General features: G+C 37.4%; 1 protein-coding gene across 2 annotated transcripts in view; it reads right to left on the minus strand.

Annotated features, from left to right (window-relative positions):
- The window catches only part of DNAJB9 (DnaJ heat shock protein family (Hsp40) member B9), a 700,535-nt gene that overhangs the window by 647,079 nt on the left and 38,706 nt on the right, over window positions 1-14,750 (minus strand). Inside the window, exon 4 of one of the 2 annotated variants that reach the window (XR_010842140.1) lies at window positions 12,660-12,777. The gene's annotated coding sequence lies outside the window, so the exon portion shown is untranslated. Of the gene's footprint in view, window positions 1-12,659; window positions 12,778-14,750 lie in introns of those variants that run through there. The other variant, XR_010842141.1, reaches the window with a different exon arrangement.

Below are 14,750 nucleotides of genomic sequence, written 5' to 3' on the forward strand. Positions count from 1 at the left end.
GCCAGGACACGGAAGCAACCTAAGTGTCCATCAACAGATGAATGGATAAAGAAGATGTGGCACATATATACAATGGAATATTACTCAGCCATAAAAAGAAATGAAACTGAGTTATTTGTAATGAGGTGGATAGACCTGGAGTCTGTCATACAGAGTGAAGTAAGTCAGAAGGAGGAAAAACAAATACCATATGCTAACATATATATATGGAATCTAAGAAAAAAAAATGTCATGAAGAGATTAGTGGTAGGACGGGAATAAAACACAGACCTACTAGAGCATGGACTTGAGGATATGGGGAGGGGGAAGGGTGGGCTGTGACGAAGTGAGAGAGTGGCAGGGACATATACACACTACCAAATGTAAATTAGATGGCTAGTGGGAAGCTGCCGCATAGCACAGGGAGATCACCTCTGTGCTTTGTGACCACCTAGAGGGGTGGGCTAGGGAGGGTGGAAGGGAGGGTAACGCAAGAGGGAAGAGATATGGAAACATATGTATATGTATAACTGATTCACTTTGTTGTAAAGGAGAAACTAACACACTATTGTAAAACAGTTATACTCAAATAAAGATGTTAAAAATAAATAAATAAATAAATAAATAATGCCCCCCAAAAAGCTCAGCCTCTCTGTACACTGGTGCTGAACTGAATCTCAGAGACAGGAGACAAGAGTTTTGGGTGAAGTAGAAAAGAATAGCTTTATTGCTTTGCCAGGCAAAGGGGGACACAGAGGGCTCCTGCCCTAGAAAACTATGTCCCAACCCAGGAGGATCTGATGAAGAGTTTTATAGCAATAATTCAAGAGTGGGGTTGCTGATAAGATAGGGTGTGTGTAGGGCCTGTCCTCCTTTAATCTGGCCTCAGGTAATCGTTTTTTTTTTAAATTTATATATATATTTTTGGTTGCATTGGGTCTTCGTTGACTGCACGCGGGCTTTCTCTAGTTGCGATGATCAGGGGCTAGTCATCATTGTGGTGCATGGGCTTCTCACTGTGGTGGCTTCTCTTGTTGCGGAGAACGAGCTCTAGGAGTACGGGCTTCAGTAGTTGTGGCACATGGGCTCAGTAATTATGGCTCATGGGCTTAGTTGCTCTGCGGCATGTGGGATCTTCCTAGCCCAGGGATCGAACCCGTGTCCCCTGCATTGGCAGGCAGACTCTTAACCACTGCTCCATCAGGGAAGTCTCTCAGGCAATATTCTTGATGAGTTTCTCTGGTTCCTTTAGTCTGGCCTCAGGTGGTCTTCTCTGGCATGGAAAATGCTGAATCTTCCAATTGTTGGGTTTTAATTCTATAAAATGGCGTAAAGATATTGTTATGTGTGTCCCTTGAGGTGGAACCAGGATGCTGCCCCAAGGCTGTACTATTGTTTCTTGGCTGTTCCTCCCTTGATTCTGTATCCCTTCCCTTTCGGAATTAGCAACTGTTTGAATCTGCCCTTTGGAACTCACGAAAGGTCATGGAGGCTGAACAGAAAGGCTCCCCATGCCCAGGAGACCCTACAGGGTCCTGCTCGGTTTAAGTAGTAAAAATGTAACTACAGTAATAGGGAGTGCCCCTAACCACTTCTGGTTTGGTGCTACTCAACTGGAATCAATTTTTGCACAATCTCTTACATTTTCTAATATACCTCAGTTTATCTTTTAACAGCTCTGGTGTCCAAAGAGGGAACCAAAGGAGACCCCCAATGGCCCCCAAGAGCAATGAGCAGCCAGGTGTAGGACCTCATGAGCCCCTTGATCTCACTGTCTCTGGAGATGATAGGTAAGTCCCTCCAGGATTCTGGATCCGAGCTCCACAGCTTTTGCATTATGCTCAGACTTTGTTTGAGCATTTCTTTTTCTGGACTGGGTCCAGAACCTGGCCAGAGTTAGACTGGGTCTGGGGTTGGACTAAGTTCAACTTAGAAACTGGACATGATCTGGACTGGATCCAGCTTAAAACTGGACTGGGTGCAGTGTGCAGCCTCAGGTGAATAAAATTATTTTGAGACTAAACAAGTAGGTTAACTTTACCAAAGATAATCTTGAATTACAGTATCTACAGTAGAGAACTTTTAACCATCTTAGGTAGGCTTATCCATTTACACAGCTGCCCTTGAGACAAAGGAGTTTCACTCAGGCACTTGCTAAAAAGAATAGAGGGGAAATTATTTTTCCTCCTTTACAGTTTCTGGTGACCAGGATGCGACCTGCAGATGGGATCCTGGGAAAACTGCAGAAACCGGCAAAGGGTGAGAATTCTCACCAAAGTCAGCTCCCCCAGATCTCTCTGTGGTGCCTGGTCAAAAGAGGAAGCTAAAATTTTACGTAGTTCCTTCTTTTCCAAATTTAGATTGGCAGGAGAAATCACTGATTATTGATCCTTTCTCTCCCAGGGGCAGCTATTGTCTTCCTGTCTCATTTTGTGTCCTGAGAGGTTGGCTTGGCAACCATCAGGTTGCAGGACCCCAAAATATGGCCAGACAGAAATGTGAGTCGCACTCTATTTGCCGCTAGGGTCCTACCAACTGTTCCCAGCTCTCAGGGGAATTGTCTAAGTCTTTCATTCTTTTGGTTATCTTTGGGAGTGGCTCTAGATCTTGGAAGGGTAGTATCTTTTGCACCCTCGTTGGGGACCCCTCTTGTGTCCATGGGGTTGTTCAATACTTCCAGGAATATTTACTGCTATTCAAGAGGTTTTTTTGGTTTTTTGTTCGTTCGTTTGTTTGTTTGTTTGTTTGTTTGTTTAAGTAGCTCTATGGTCAGAAGTTGATCTAATTGGAAGGTGACATTCAGAGCCTGATAGGAACTGCTTTGTAGACCTTCTCACCTAATCTAAAATGAAACTATGTACCCAGAGGGAAAGAAAAACATTCTGAAGCCACTGTGGAAGGAATACTAAAACATTCCAAAGAATCACAGCTCTAAATCTAGAACATAGGAATCTTTTGATTCCCATCTTAGTTGAAAATCTTCTCCCCAATATAAGAGGAAATTGAGGGTAATGTGGTTGGACGGCGGGGTCAACACCTTGAAATTATTTAGGTTCCAACCCAATTCTTTAAGGAATTTTTAAAAATTGTACTTGTCTTACAACTGAGTCTTTACAAGAACAGAAATGCAGCTGTAGCAACAATTCAAAACCTACCTATCTTTTTACCAAACCCCCAAACTTCCCTATTTATCTCAAAAGGCTTGCAGATGTTGTAAAAGATCTGAATTTAGGAAACAAAAGCCCTTTTTGGAGAAACTTACAGCCTTTCCCTGTGCCTTTGAGATGTAAATGTTCTTAGTCTTTAGGAACCCAGAGACAGCTCTTGAAATGCAATATGAGAGATAATTCTTATCAGAGAAAAAAAATTAAGCTACTTGGAAATGAAGTGAATAAAAAGTCTCAAGTTTTTTTCACAAGTATTGGTAGTAAAAACTCTAGCCATCTGAGCAGGTAACCTTAACTTATTCTATCTGCCAGAAATACAACCAACCATTCTTTTATAAACTAGAGAGTTTTGCACTGTTGCACCTGTCTCATGGGTAAGATTTTAAAACAAAAACTATAAAATCAACACATCTGTATATCTTTGTATGTATGTTATAGCTGTGTGAAATTTTTCTACCTCTGGATGATATTGCCAAAATTAATTTGTCAAGAGCTTTATTTAATTTACTTAAAGACAAACAAAAACTTACATAAATCAAGTATACTCTCAGAAATATAGAAACTAACCCAAATTTTTTTCAAATTCACATGATCTAGGATAAAAGCTAAAGTTTATTGGTTTAATCACAATGGGCTTGTCTTTAGAGTTATAAGCATTAAATATAATACTTTTATTCTACCTAGGTTTACTAAAAGTCAGATAAGCTCATGTTTTTTCTGTTACAGAATTTGCGCCCAAGAAAGATGACTTAAGATGATGGTTAGCTGTCTAATGTCTCATGAAATTTTCATGGTCTAAACATTATTATTAAGAACAAGTAAATTAAATAGATGTAAGTAAGATAAGTTTATAAATAAACTTTTCAACAATAATTATGCTTTATGTCTACTTAAAAATAATTTCCAAAATCTTTTTGGTAATTTGAAACCTTAAAGTTATACTGAGATAAGTTGAATGATAGATATTCATTGACTATCTAGATTATTTCCAAGCAAGATAAAATACTGAAACGTTAATTGCTGAACATAGGTTTATCTACTTTTGGCTTCCTTTTACAGATGAAGTAAAGATATACTGGTCTATAAGTAAACATGTTTTGTGCCACATTGAAAAATTTACTATGAGGAAGAATATACTTCTAGAAATTGTAAAATATATTTATAAACTAGCCAATCTGGGCTTCCCTGGTGGCGCAGTGGTTGAGAATCCGCCTGCCGATGCAGGAGACACGGGTTCGTGCCCTGGTCCGGGAAGATCCCACATGCCGCGGAGCAACTAAGCCCGTGAGCCATGGCCGCTGGGCCTGCGCGTCCGGAGCCTGTGCTCCGCAATGGGAGAGGCCACAACAGTGAGAGGCCCGCATACCGCAAAAAAAAAAAAAAAAAAAAAAAAAAAAAAAAAAAAAAAAACTAGCCAATCTACAGAATGTTAGTGTAAAAAAGTCCACAATTACTTACTTCTTAGTTTTCACTAGAAATAAAGGATTCTAAGATTTAAGAAATCTAATCAATGTGTTTAATTAAAACTACTTAGAAATAATAAGGGTGAAAGGAAACATCTATGTATGAAAAGTAGGTAAGGAAAATAACATGACTGATTGTTCCAAAATGACAAAGAGAAGAACCATAGGACAAAACCTGAATGGGTATTACAGTGAGAAGGCCGCGCACCTCAACAAAGAGTAGCCCCAATTCTCCACAAACTAGAGAGAGCCCACACGCAGCAACAAAGACTCAACGCAGCCAAAAATAAATAAATTTATCTTAAAAAATTTGTTGTAGGAGTATGGAAAAGGAATTTTATGAGTGATCAAACAAACTAAAACTGGAATGGATTTATTTAAGTTTTTAAAGAATGAGTTTTAATAGCAAAAGTACACTGGTGCAAAATTTGAATTTGGTTTTCTCTGTCAAAAGGACAAAGTTTTATTGGACTATTGGTCTGATCTTCATAAGAGATTGTGAAAGTTGTTTTTTTTTCCACGTAATCTACTTGGAAAGCAAAGGTTCTGTGTCTTACCAAAATAACTTATTGTGCTTCATGTTGTCTTTATCAGCCCAGTCTTCTGAATATTAAAAGAACTAAGTTTTGTTCACCAATATGTAACCTTCTGTATTTGCCTTTAAAGTCTTTTATTACCACTTTGGTTAAATAAATAATTTAGTATTATTTTATAATCTTACATCCAACATAGTCAAATGTTCAAACCTTTTGACATTTGACAACTTCCCAAAATCAAATTCTAAATGGAGTCTTTTTTACCTTAAAGCAACTTTGAGATTTTCCAGAATACCTCTGAAAAACCTCAAAGAATTTGTCTTTCACCTTGTAAAAGAGAGATGTTAAGCTAATGAGATTTATTTGGTATGTTAAATTACATGGGAGCACTGTCAAGTAAGAAGTGATGGGGCTTCCCTGGTGGCGCAGTGGTTGAGAGTCCGCCTGCCGATGCAGGGGACACGGGTTCGTGCCCCGGTCTGGGAGGATCCCACATGCCGCGGAGCCGCTGGGCCCGTGAGCCATGGCCGCTGAGCCTGCGCGTCCGGAGCCTGTGCTCCGCAAGGGAGAGGCCACAACAGTGAGGCCCGCATACCACAAAAAAAAAAAAAAAAAAAAAAGAAGTGATGATAATCCTCCTTATGTTATCTGTATAGGGATATATGTTGTTAACATAGCTATTCCAGAAATTGTCTAAAGTCTTTAGAAATTTGTCAATACTGTCATTGTCCAATTATTGTCTAAAATTATTATATGCCACAGAAATAACTAAATTTCCTTGTCAAATGAACTCTCATCAGATTTTTAACCATGGACATGTTTTAGCCTTTTTTCATTTACATATAGTTACTGTTTTACTCTGATGTTTTTTGGGGTACTTAATCTTCAGAGAGATTCACAGAACAGACTTTGACAAATATTCTAGAATATAGGTTTCTGAAAACTTTAAGATCACAAAACAGAACTGGGTAAGAATTTCCATTAGGAAAAACTGGCTTCAAGCAGAATAAAATTAATAATATGGGACTGAATAAACTGATGAGGATGATTATGATTTTTTTACAACTTTTTCTTTGAAACATTACTGGTTCCTTAATGTTTTATTTTTCCAGATTTAAGGAAAACTTTTTCTTTTTTCTCTTAAGATACCTATGACTTAGTAATTTTATAAAGTACACCTCTGTAAACAGAACTGAAATATTTACTTTTTCTCCCTACCTAATCCCTCCAGAATTCAGAAATTTATTGAGTATTTTTCTTTTCATAGCAATATAGTTGTTTGCATAACTTCAATAAGGATCTGTTCTCCTTGTAACAAGACATGATTGGAAACATTGGTTATATTACCAAGGCTTTGACTGCAATATCATATTTGAGAATTCCATAAAATCAGATATGACCAAACAGTTTCAAGGAACTAAGGTTGACTTTAAGGAGCCAATAAAACTTAAGAAAAATTCCAGCAAAGCAGATTTTAAATGAATATATATGGTCAATCACTATTCTTGCTACATTTACATAAATAAGCAGGCCAAATGTAAAGAGACTAGACTAATTTTGCAAACAAATTAGTCTTGCTGTGATTATCTTTGATAGAAATGAGGGTGTTTGTAGAAAAAATTATGTTTCAGTAGAAAATTATAACACAACCTTGTGGATATCAGATTCTACTTCCACTTATTGTCTTTGAGGTTTTGTTATATATCTATAAACCAAACTAGATCCTGAATTCTTCTAGTATCCTCAATTATCTAGCTACAACTCTCCAGGCTAACATTTCCAATTTTCTCCCACCCTTTTTGAATTAGAATCACTAAGAACAAAGACTGCCCTTTAACCTCCCTGGCAGGGACCATACCAGGTACCCCTCACGGTTCAGAAGGCAGCCAAACTTCAGGGACTTGAACCTTGGGTCCACATCCCCCAATTAAAATGGGCTCCTTTAGACTCTTGGAACTGCACACTAGCTGGAGATCTAAAATTAAAGTAGTCTAGGGAGGTTCCTCCCCAGAAGTAGATGGCATTCTGAGGTAGACAGTTCTCCCAAACTCAGAGATCAAGATCTTCATCTCCAATATAAAACTTTATTCCTTTGCCTTTTCACTACTTGGTTTTTCTCTCTGTTAGTGCACGGGAAGACAGAGCTCCTTAACTTTGGCAAATGTTGCTTAATTTACTGCTAAGCCCATAGCTGAACAAAAGTGCCTATATTTTCTTGCTAAGGTGGTTTTAGATAATAGGATTGCTTTAGATTACTTCTTGGCTGAACAAAGAGGAGTCTGTGCCATAGCAAATACTTTCTGCTCTACCTGGATTAACACCTGTGGTATTGTAGCAAATAGAGGAAATAAACTAATAAACCACTTGGCTAAAACAGGCTGTTGCCCCTTCAGGTATACTCTTTGATTTATTTGATACCAACTGGTTTGGTTCACGGGGGCCCTGGCTAAGGAATATACATCATTCTCTTGGTATTATCTTCCTAATAGCTATCATTGTAGTCTCCCTGGTGCACTATGTTCTCTCAAAAGTCTTAAATGCATGTCCACAGCCACGAGTAGTACACTAGATGGTCTCACAATGCTTGGAGAAACAGAAACAAGATGAACAGCAGAAACAATCTCTTCTACAGATCTGACATCGTAACCTATGAGTTTCACAATGAGACAAGAGCAACTTAACTCTGATGGTGACTGAGAGTGGCGCTAATACTAAATTTTTGGTCAATATCTCATGTATCAGAGGATGACCAAAATGGGGGAATTGTTAAATTAATTCAACACGGAGGCCATTTCTCCCTCTTCCCTAGAAAAGCATCTCCCTGAGCTCTTAACCACTTTTGGTTTGGCACTGCCAAATTCCAATTGACTTTTTTGCTCCAATAAACTCTTCAAATTTTGAAAAATAAATAAAGTAATAAGGCAAAACAGGTCATAAACTAACTTGGAAGCAATTCTGATAGAGGGTTTTAAAAACATTTTGAAAAACAGATTTTTTTCATATTTGTTTATAGCTTCCCAAGGTAATTCCTTAAAATAGCAACCCTAAACTAAATGATTATTTCTATATTCATTAAAAAAAATCACATTTATTCTCATCTGTTTTATATAATTAAAATTAATTCTAGTTTCAGACACCAATTTAGATATTCTAATCACCATTGATGCTTGATATGTCATAAACCAAATCTGAAAATTATTTCTTGTACCTGCTAATCCCAAGAAATAATTTTCAGCTTTGGTTTATTTAGCAGATGCAAACTGGTACATATAGAATGGATAAACAACAAGGTGCTACTTATAGCACAGGGAACTATATTCAATATCCTGTGATAAACCATAATGGAAAAGAATATGACAAAGAGTATATATACATGTATAACTAAGTCACTGTACTGTACAGCAGTAATTAACACAACATTGTAATTCAACTATACTTCAATAAAAAATAAATTTTATAAAAAATCTACAAAAAAGGAAAATCATTTCTTGTTATGTACATTCTTCAGGGTTTATATAACAAGGAATAAAGTTGTATATATTACACATATGATACTCTTGATGATGGTTACATAAAGGACAGATTTCCATAGTCAGAATGAAGAACAGATTTGAGTTTCACATCTTGACATTAAGGATAAAATACATAAACTGGTTAAAAATCTTTTGGTTTCAGTGATTAAATAATATGCTTGCATCAACATTTAATTCACTTCGCTGTGAATTCTTGGCCTCAGTGTACATTATCAGAAACATGAGACATGCTCCCCGGTTTTCTTATTTCTCAAAGTAAGAGGTTTTTCTCCCAGTACTGACGGCCATAACTGTCTCAAAGAAAACAGTATGCCCTTAGCCACAAAGATAAATTATAGAAGAACTAAAAAAAAAAAGTTAGGTTTACTGATTTAAGAGGCACTTGGTGAGCTTTCAGACCTCAATTAAGGCTGTGATTTGAGAAAAAGAAAATGAATTTTCCAAGCAATTAGGTGGTAATAGATCTAATGGCTTTGGGGGGAAAGAAACAGGTATATTTAACTTTGACAAGTGGCTGCTGTGCATGTGTTATATAACCTCTTTTGATAAGTATTTTTGCTCCAAATACCTTTTTTAATTATCTGAAAATGCCTTTTGCAGGGAATTATAAAGAGTAATAACCACAAAGGAGACAGGCATTCTGCCCTACTGAGTCAACAGCATTCACTTTTCCAAAAACATCTCACATTAATTTCATAATACTAACTTTAAAGGGTCCCAAAATATGTGTTTACCAATAAACCATATGGTCTCAGAAGGATATTTTACAAGAAAATGTGTCAGCTTTCATAAACTTCCACAGGGGACCCTTTTCCTTTTGAAAGAAGAAAATCTGACATTGAAAACACAGTGGAATTTGAGCATGAAAGAGACTTTTTAGCAGCATGAGAATGCAATAGAATCCAACAAAATCAGTACATTTTATATTAAAGTAAGGCCCTGTGTTCAGCTCATTCATGGGACAAAAGAACAAACCATTGGTTACAGTGATGTAGCACAGGTATTCAAATTAATGGAGACTGAAGTTCCTCATTTACTTATTGTTAAAGGACAAGCTAAGATCGATTCATCTGAAAACAGAGCCACATTGCTATACCTTATTCCTTAGGTAAAAATCTTTTTTTAAGCTCTTTTTTTCCACACTGTGCAATTTTCTTCATTATTTAACCCTACATTTTTCCCTGCCAATTCTCTAGAGTGCCAAAATGTGTCCTACAAAGTTTCACAAGGGGGAAATCCTCCATCCACTGGTTCTGTATGAGCAGAAAATAAATTCTTTGAGCTTTGTTGCCTGCCTTTTCCAGAATCCAGAAGCCTGACCTCTCTAACCTACAGAATAGCAAAATGAGTTGGCTTTAGGGCACAAAAAATATTTCAAGCTAATCAACTGAATGAGGTTTCTCTAAAAGAATGCATAAAATTAAAACACATAATGGTTACACCTAAAACTTGGCTGGAGACAAAAGAAGTTTAATGTCTGCTTTGCTGGGGTTAGAATAATTGTTCACAAAATAGGAATGCTGAGGTCATACCACCAATTAATCAATGAGTAATCAGTGGGACAATAGCCAACTCATTCAATCACTTTAACCACATTGATAATGAATATTGATTTCTAAAGTCACATCTTTCAGGAGTTGATCATCTGTTTACTCAGATGACAAAACCAATGGGTCAGTTCCACTGCCTATCTGGCCCCTTATGTGGTAAAATCTGAAGAGTGCTTGCTGTTGTTTGAGATTGAAGCATAATGATATTGGTGCTAACAGAAAAGCAGAAGCTCTCCTAACCCCAGGAGCTGTAACCCCAAGAGAGGAAGCAAGGGGACGATAAGAGAAGCAGAGGATACACCCAGCTCAAGAAAAGCTGGGACAGGACATCAGTGCCACAGAATTGGGCAGGAGAAGGCAGCACAGGTCTTGTGGCCAAAGTAACACAGGGTGGAGCTAAAAGCACTAACACCTAATTAGTCATAACTACAAATGGCATATGTTGAGCACAAATATTTGCCAGGAATTGTGTTTATCTCAGCAAATCTTGACAGCAGCCTTTGATAGTTTCTATCTCCCTGTTAGGGAGAGGGAAACTGAGACTCAGAAAGCCAGTGGTGGAATCGGAAACAAATCCAGGCAATATAACTTCACGGCCCATGCTTTTGCCAGAAGCCCTCAGGAGCACTGGCTGAAGTGAGGAAATGGCAAACATGAGCAGGGAAACCGAAATGAATCAGTCAAACATCAAGGGAGGGGTAAAAGGAGTCAGTGGACAAATGTTTAAGAGGTTGAGCCCCACAGCCAGGACCAGCAGGTAGGTGTGTGATGCTGCTTTGGAAGCCTGTGCTCAGCCTCATCCAGCAGGTGTGACCTGTCCCTCTTTAACCACTTGTAATTACAAACCACCATCAGATTGGGATGACTAGAAATAGCCATCTTGGTAAGCGTGGATCTTTCAAGAACACATTCTGCAGGTCAAATAGAACTCTTTCATTTCTCCTCATTTAAAAAAAAATATGGAAAATCTTGCTTTGACAAGAGCGTACCAACATGTGGAATATCATGCCTTCATCTGAGGTCTCAAAACATTTCATAAACACTCTCACAGTGGCCCTCACAGAAGAATCCTTTTTATTCAGTGCCCTGAAGCTAGAGATGGAATATTAGAGAAGAATCCAGTATCTTCCTACAACCCTGCAGGGTATCTTGTACTTTCACCTAGGCTAGAGAGAAGACAGTGATGATTTAGAAATTGGAATCCCACAGCTTGTTTTGCAGGGATTACACATACTTCTAGAACCTCCAAAGGATGTGTTGCTTACTGTGAATCAAGGAATCAGTGGCAGAGTGTATGGGGCCTACCAGATTAATCGCATTGCCTGCATTGATTTGTTAAGCAACTAGAACATGTGCCTTATAAAGTCCTATACCCATTATGCCATGATGGTAAATAGCCAGCTTTAATCTTCAGTATATTTAAATTGTTGCCACTGTATTATATTGTCCTCAGTGGACCCATGCATTTCTGCTTATAATTCTTCTATTTCTAGAAGTGTGGTTTGTAAAGAAATAGATCTGATCAGTAAAACCCATAATATGGAATTGATTCTCTTTACTAAATATATTTATAGCACTTTATATTTACAAAGGATTTTGCTGTTGCTGCTGCTGGTTGTATTTTCAATGGATCTATTTAGGTAAGTGGGGCTATTTTCATCTTACTCTGGAAGGCTAAAGATCACGTTGCTACAATGTACTCAATAAACCTCAGACCAAAACAATTAGAAGTCTGCTGATACCCAACACAATGTTTGGCTCATTTTTTCTTTCACTGAGGCAAAAGGTAAAGAAATATAGACAATTAACAATTTCCAATTAACTAATGACTATAGATATATAGGCTGAATGATTCAGACCAAACACTTCCCTAATTCTCATTTTATATCAGTACTAGTATTTCTGGCAAGAATTACTCATTAAATAGCATATGTACTGATATTTTAACTTGTCTTCAGTCATGAAGGTTTGGGTACACACATGGTATAGAACAAGCACTGTAATTAGCTCTAGGGGGCTCTAAGAGCAAGCACAGGACAAAAGGCCCAGCCCACTTCAAGTGACTTCAAGTGTGCTCAGAAAGACACAACACACACACACACACAATGTCCTGAGAAACCAGTATACCCAAAGATGTAGGGCAATATTCATGTCAAACCCTAATAAATATATCCAACTGCAGGGCTGAGAAAACTTACTGAGCCACAGTCAACAGCCCCCTGGTTTCAAACAATACTGAGCCAAACCAAATTCCAGCATAACAAACAAATAGGTAACATTCTTTACTTTGCTGCAATAGTATGTGATAGCATAAACTGAGTGAATACATGCTAAAACAATGGTTCTCAAAAGTGTTGTCCCAGACCCACAGCATCAGCACTACCTGGCACTTGTTAGAAGTGCATATTCTCAGGCCCCTTCCCAGACTTACCAAACCAGGAACTCTGGGGGAAGAAGCCTACAATCTGTTTGCAGAACTTTTCCAGGGGATTCTGATGCACACGAAAGAAAAGTCATTCGCTTCAGGTCCAATGAGATCAGGAATGTTTCTTGAAGGAAAAGAACCTTTAATCAGACTTGACAAGGATTACAAGGTTTGCCTGAACTACAAGCAAGACCAGAAAAACAGATTAAATATTTACCTTTTCAAAGAAGTTTAGGCTCTGTTTAAATGCTAAACCTTATCATGCAACTACTTTGGCGGATCTATTGAATATTTTCCGTTGATGTTGCAGCCTCAAAAATATACACTTCCCACCCAGCCATCTTAAAAAAATATTGATAATTACCCCAAAATACTTGAGAACATACATGCTATCATTCAAGATGAAATGTGAAGTATTTCCCTTCACTGATAATTGTTATTTCTTTTCTTTGTCCATTTCATAAACCATATGTTTAGCTCAAAGGTGAAATCTGTAGAAAATTTACAAACTATAAAGAGGCTGAAATTAATGTGAATATGAATCCAAAAAGATTACTAAATTCTAGTCAAGATTTTTTTTTTAAAGTTCTTATTTTTTTTTGCTACAGATTACAGTTTTTCTTAATACAAATACAGTATATTTTTCATTAGGCTCCATTTCATAACAATCTTAGTGCTCTACTTCCTCCTTGTGGTAAAAATTAGAATTTTACTATTTTTGAAATCTAAAGGTTGACAGTGAACAGCAAAGGCTTATTTTATACCCAGTATCAAGTTTAAATAGAAATTGACAGATTCAGTCATCTCACTGTTTCTGTATATCATCCAAATGCCTATCTTTCTGAAATACCTAATAGTTGGTAGGATTTGTTCTTTTCCTTATCTAGATGCAGATGAAAACAACTGATGGGAGAAACCAGTCAATAATATTTTTCAAACAACATTCAATTGTTAGTTTTTTTAGAGTGCCCGAAAAAAGAAATTCAATACATCAGAATAATGTGATTGTTACTGCTAAAAATAAAGTCGCTAAAACTACACAGAGCATTTGTGGTGGGCTTCTCACCATTTATTTTGTAAATACTGTTCTACTTAATGGATAACTATCACTAGAAGAAAAAAAAAAGCCCAGTTTGATCAAAATTTCATTGTAAAATCTAAAATTTGCAGCTCTAGAGTTGACTGCTCAGTGGTGTCAGATTGTGTCACCACAGCAACACATTTCAGTCACCCATAAGGATGTACTTGGGTTGAATTACTGGGGTTATGAGTGTGGTATCAAGACTGACAACTTAAAAATACAAAACCCCTCGAAAGTAAAAAGAAAAAAGGAGAAATGACAATTTCAACACCTAACTACATGTGCATCCATAGTAGGTCAAGTTCTCAACTCCTATACGGTGTCTGTGTGATAATCTCAGGAACATTGATTATGTGGCCAAATGATGCCATGCTAGAACCATGCAGGGGTCTCATTAATGAGATGAACTGATTCAACCTCAGTCCAGACGAAACCTGAGAGAAACAACAATGGACTCCACTTTCAAGGAATTCTAGTTTCCTCCATCTCTTAGATTGTTAGACAATGACATTTATTAAACGTTTGCTATATTCAGGATGCTGAGCTAATGAGATACTGAGAAATCTTCTTGTTCTTCAAGGACTGGCTCAAATGCCAGTGTCTCTAAAGCTAGACAGAATTAGTTCTTCCTCTTCAATGATACGATAGCAATTTATTCCTACAGCTAAGAATGCACTTCACACATTGTTTTAAAACTATCGTGTGCCCATCTGTCTTCCTTGCTAGACTGTGCACTCTCTAAGGAGAGAAACCACAACTTAATCATGTAGAATCACTAACATCTAGCATAGTGTCTGGCAAATAGTAGACACTCAATAAATGTTTGCTAATGAATTGAATAAATGAGGGTGGATGGTGTTATACAAAGGAGTTGAAAGTACAATCATTGCCCTAGATTAGTTTATGGTTTATCTGCGTAGGCTCTTTAAGTGTATATTCACCGGTTTGGTCTTTGTATGATGGTAAAAAGTGTGATCTCTCCTGGAGTTAAGGAGAGCTAAGAGAGGAGAGAGTTT

The sequence above is a fragment of the Kogia breviceps genome, chromosome 9 (assembly GCF_026419965.1).
Source record: "Kogia breviceps isolate mKogBre1 chromosome 9, mKogBre1 haplotype 1, whole genome shotgun sequence".
NCBI classification, from domain to species: Eukaryota; Metazoa; Chordata; class Mammalia; order Artiodactyla; family Physeteridae; genus Kogia; species Kogia breviceps.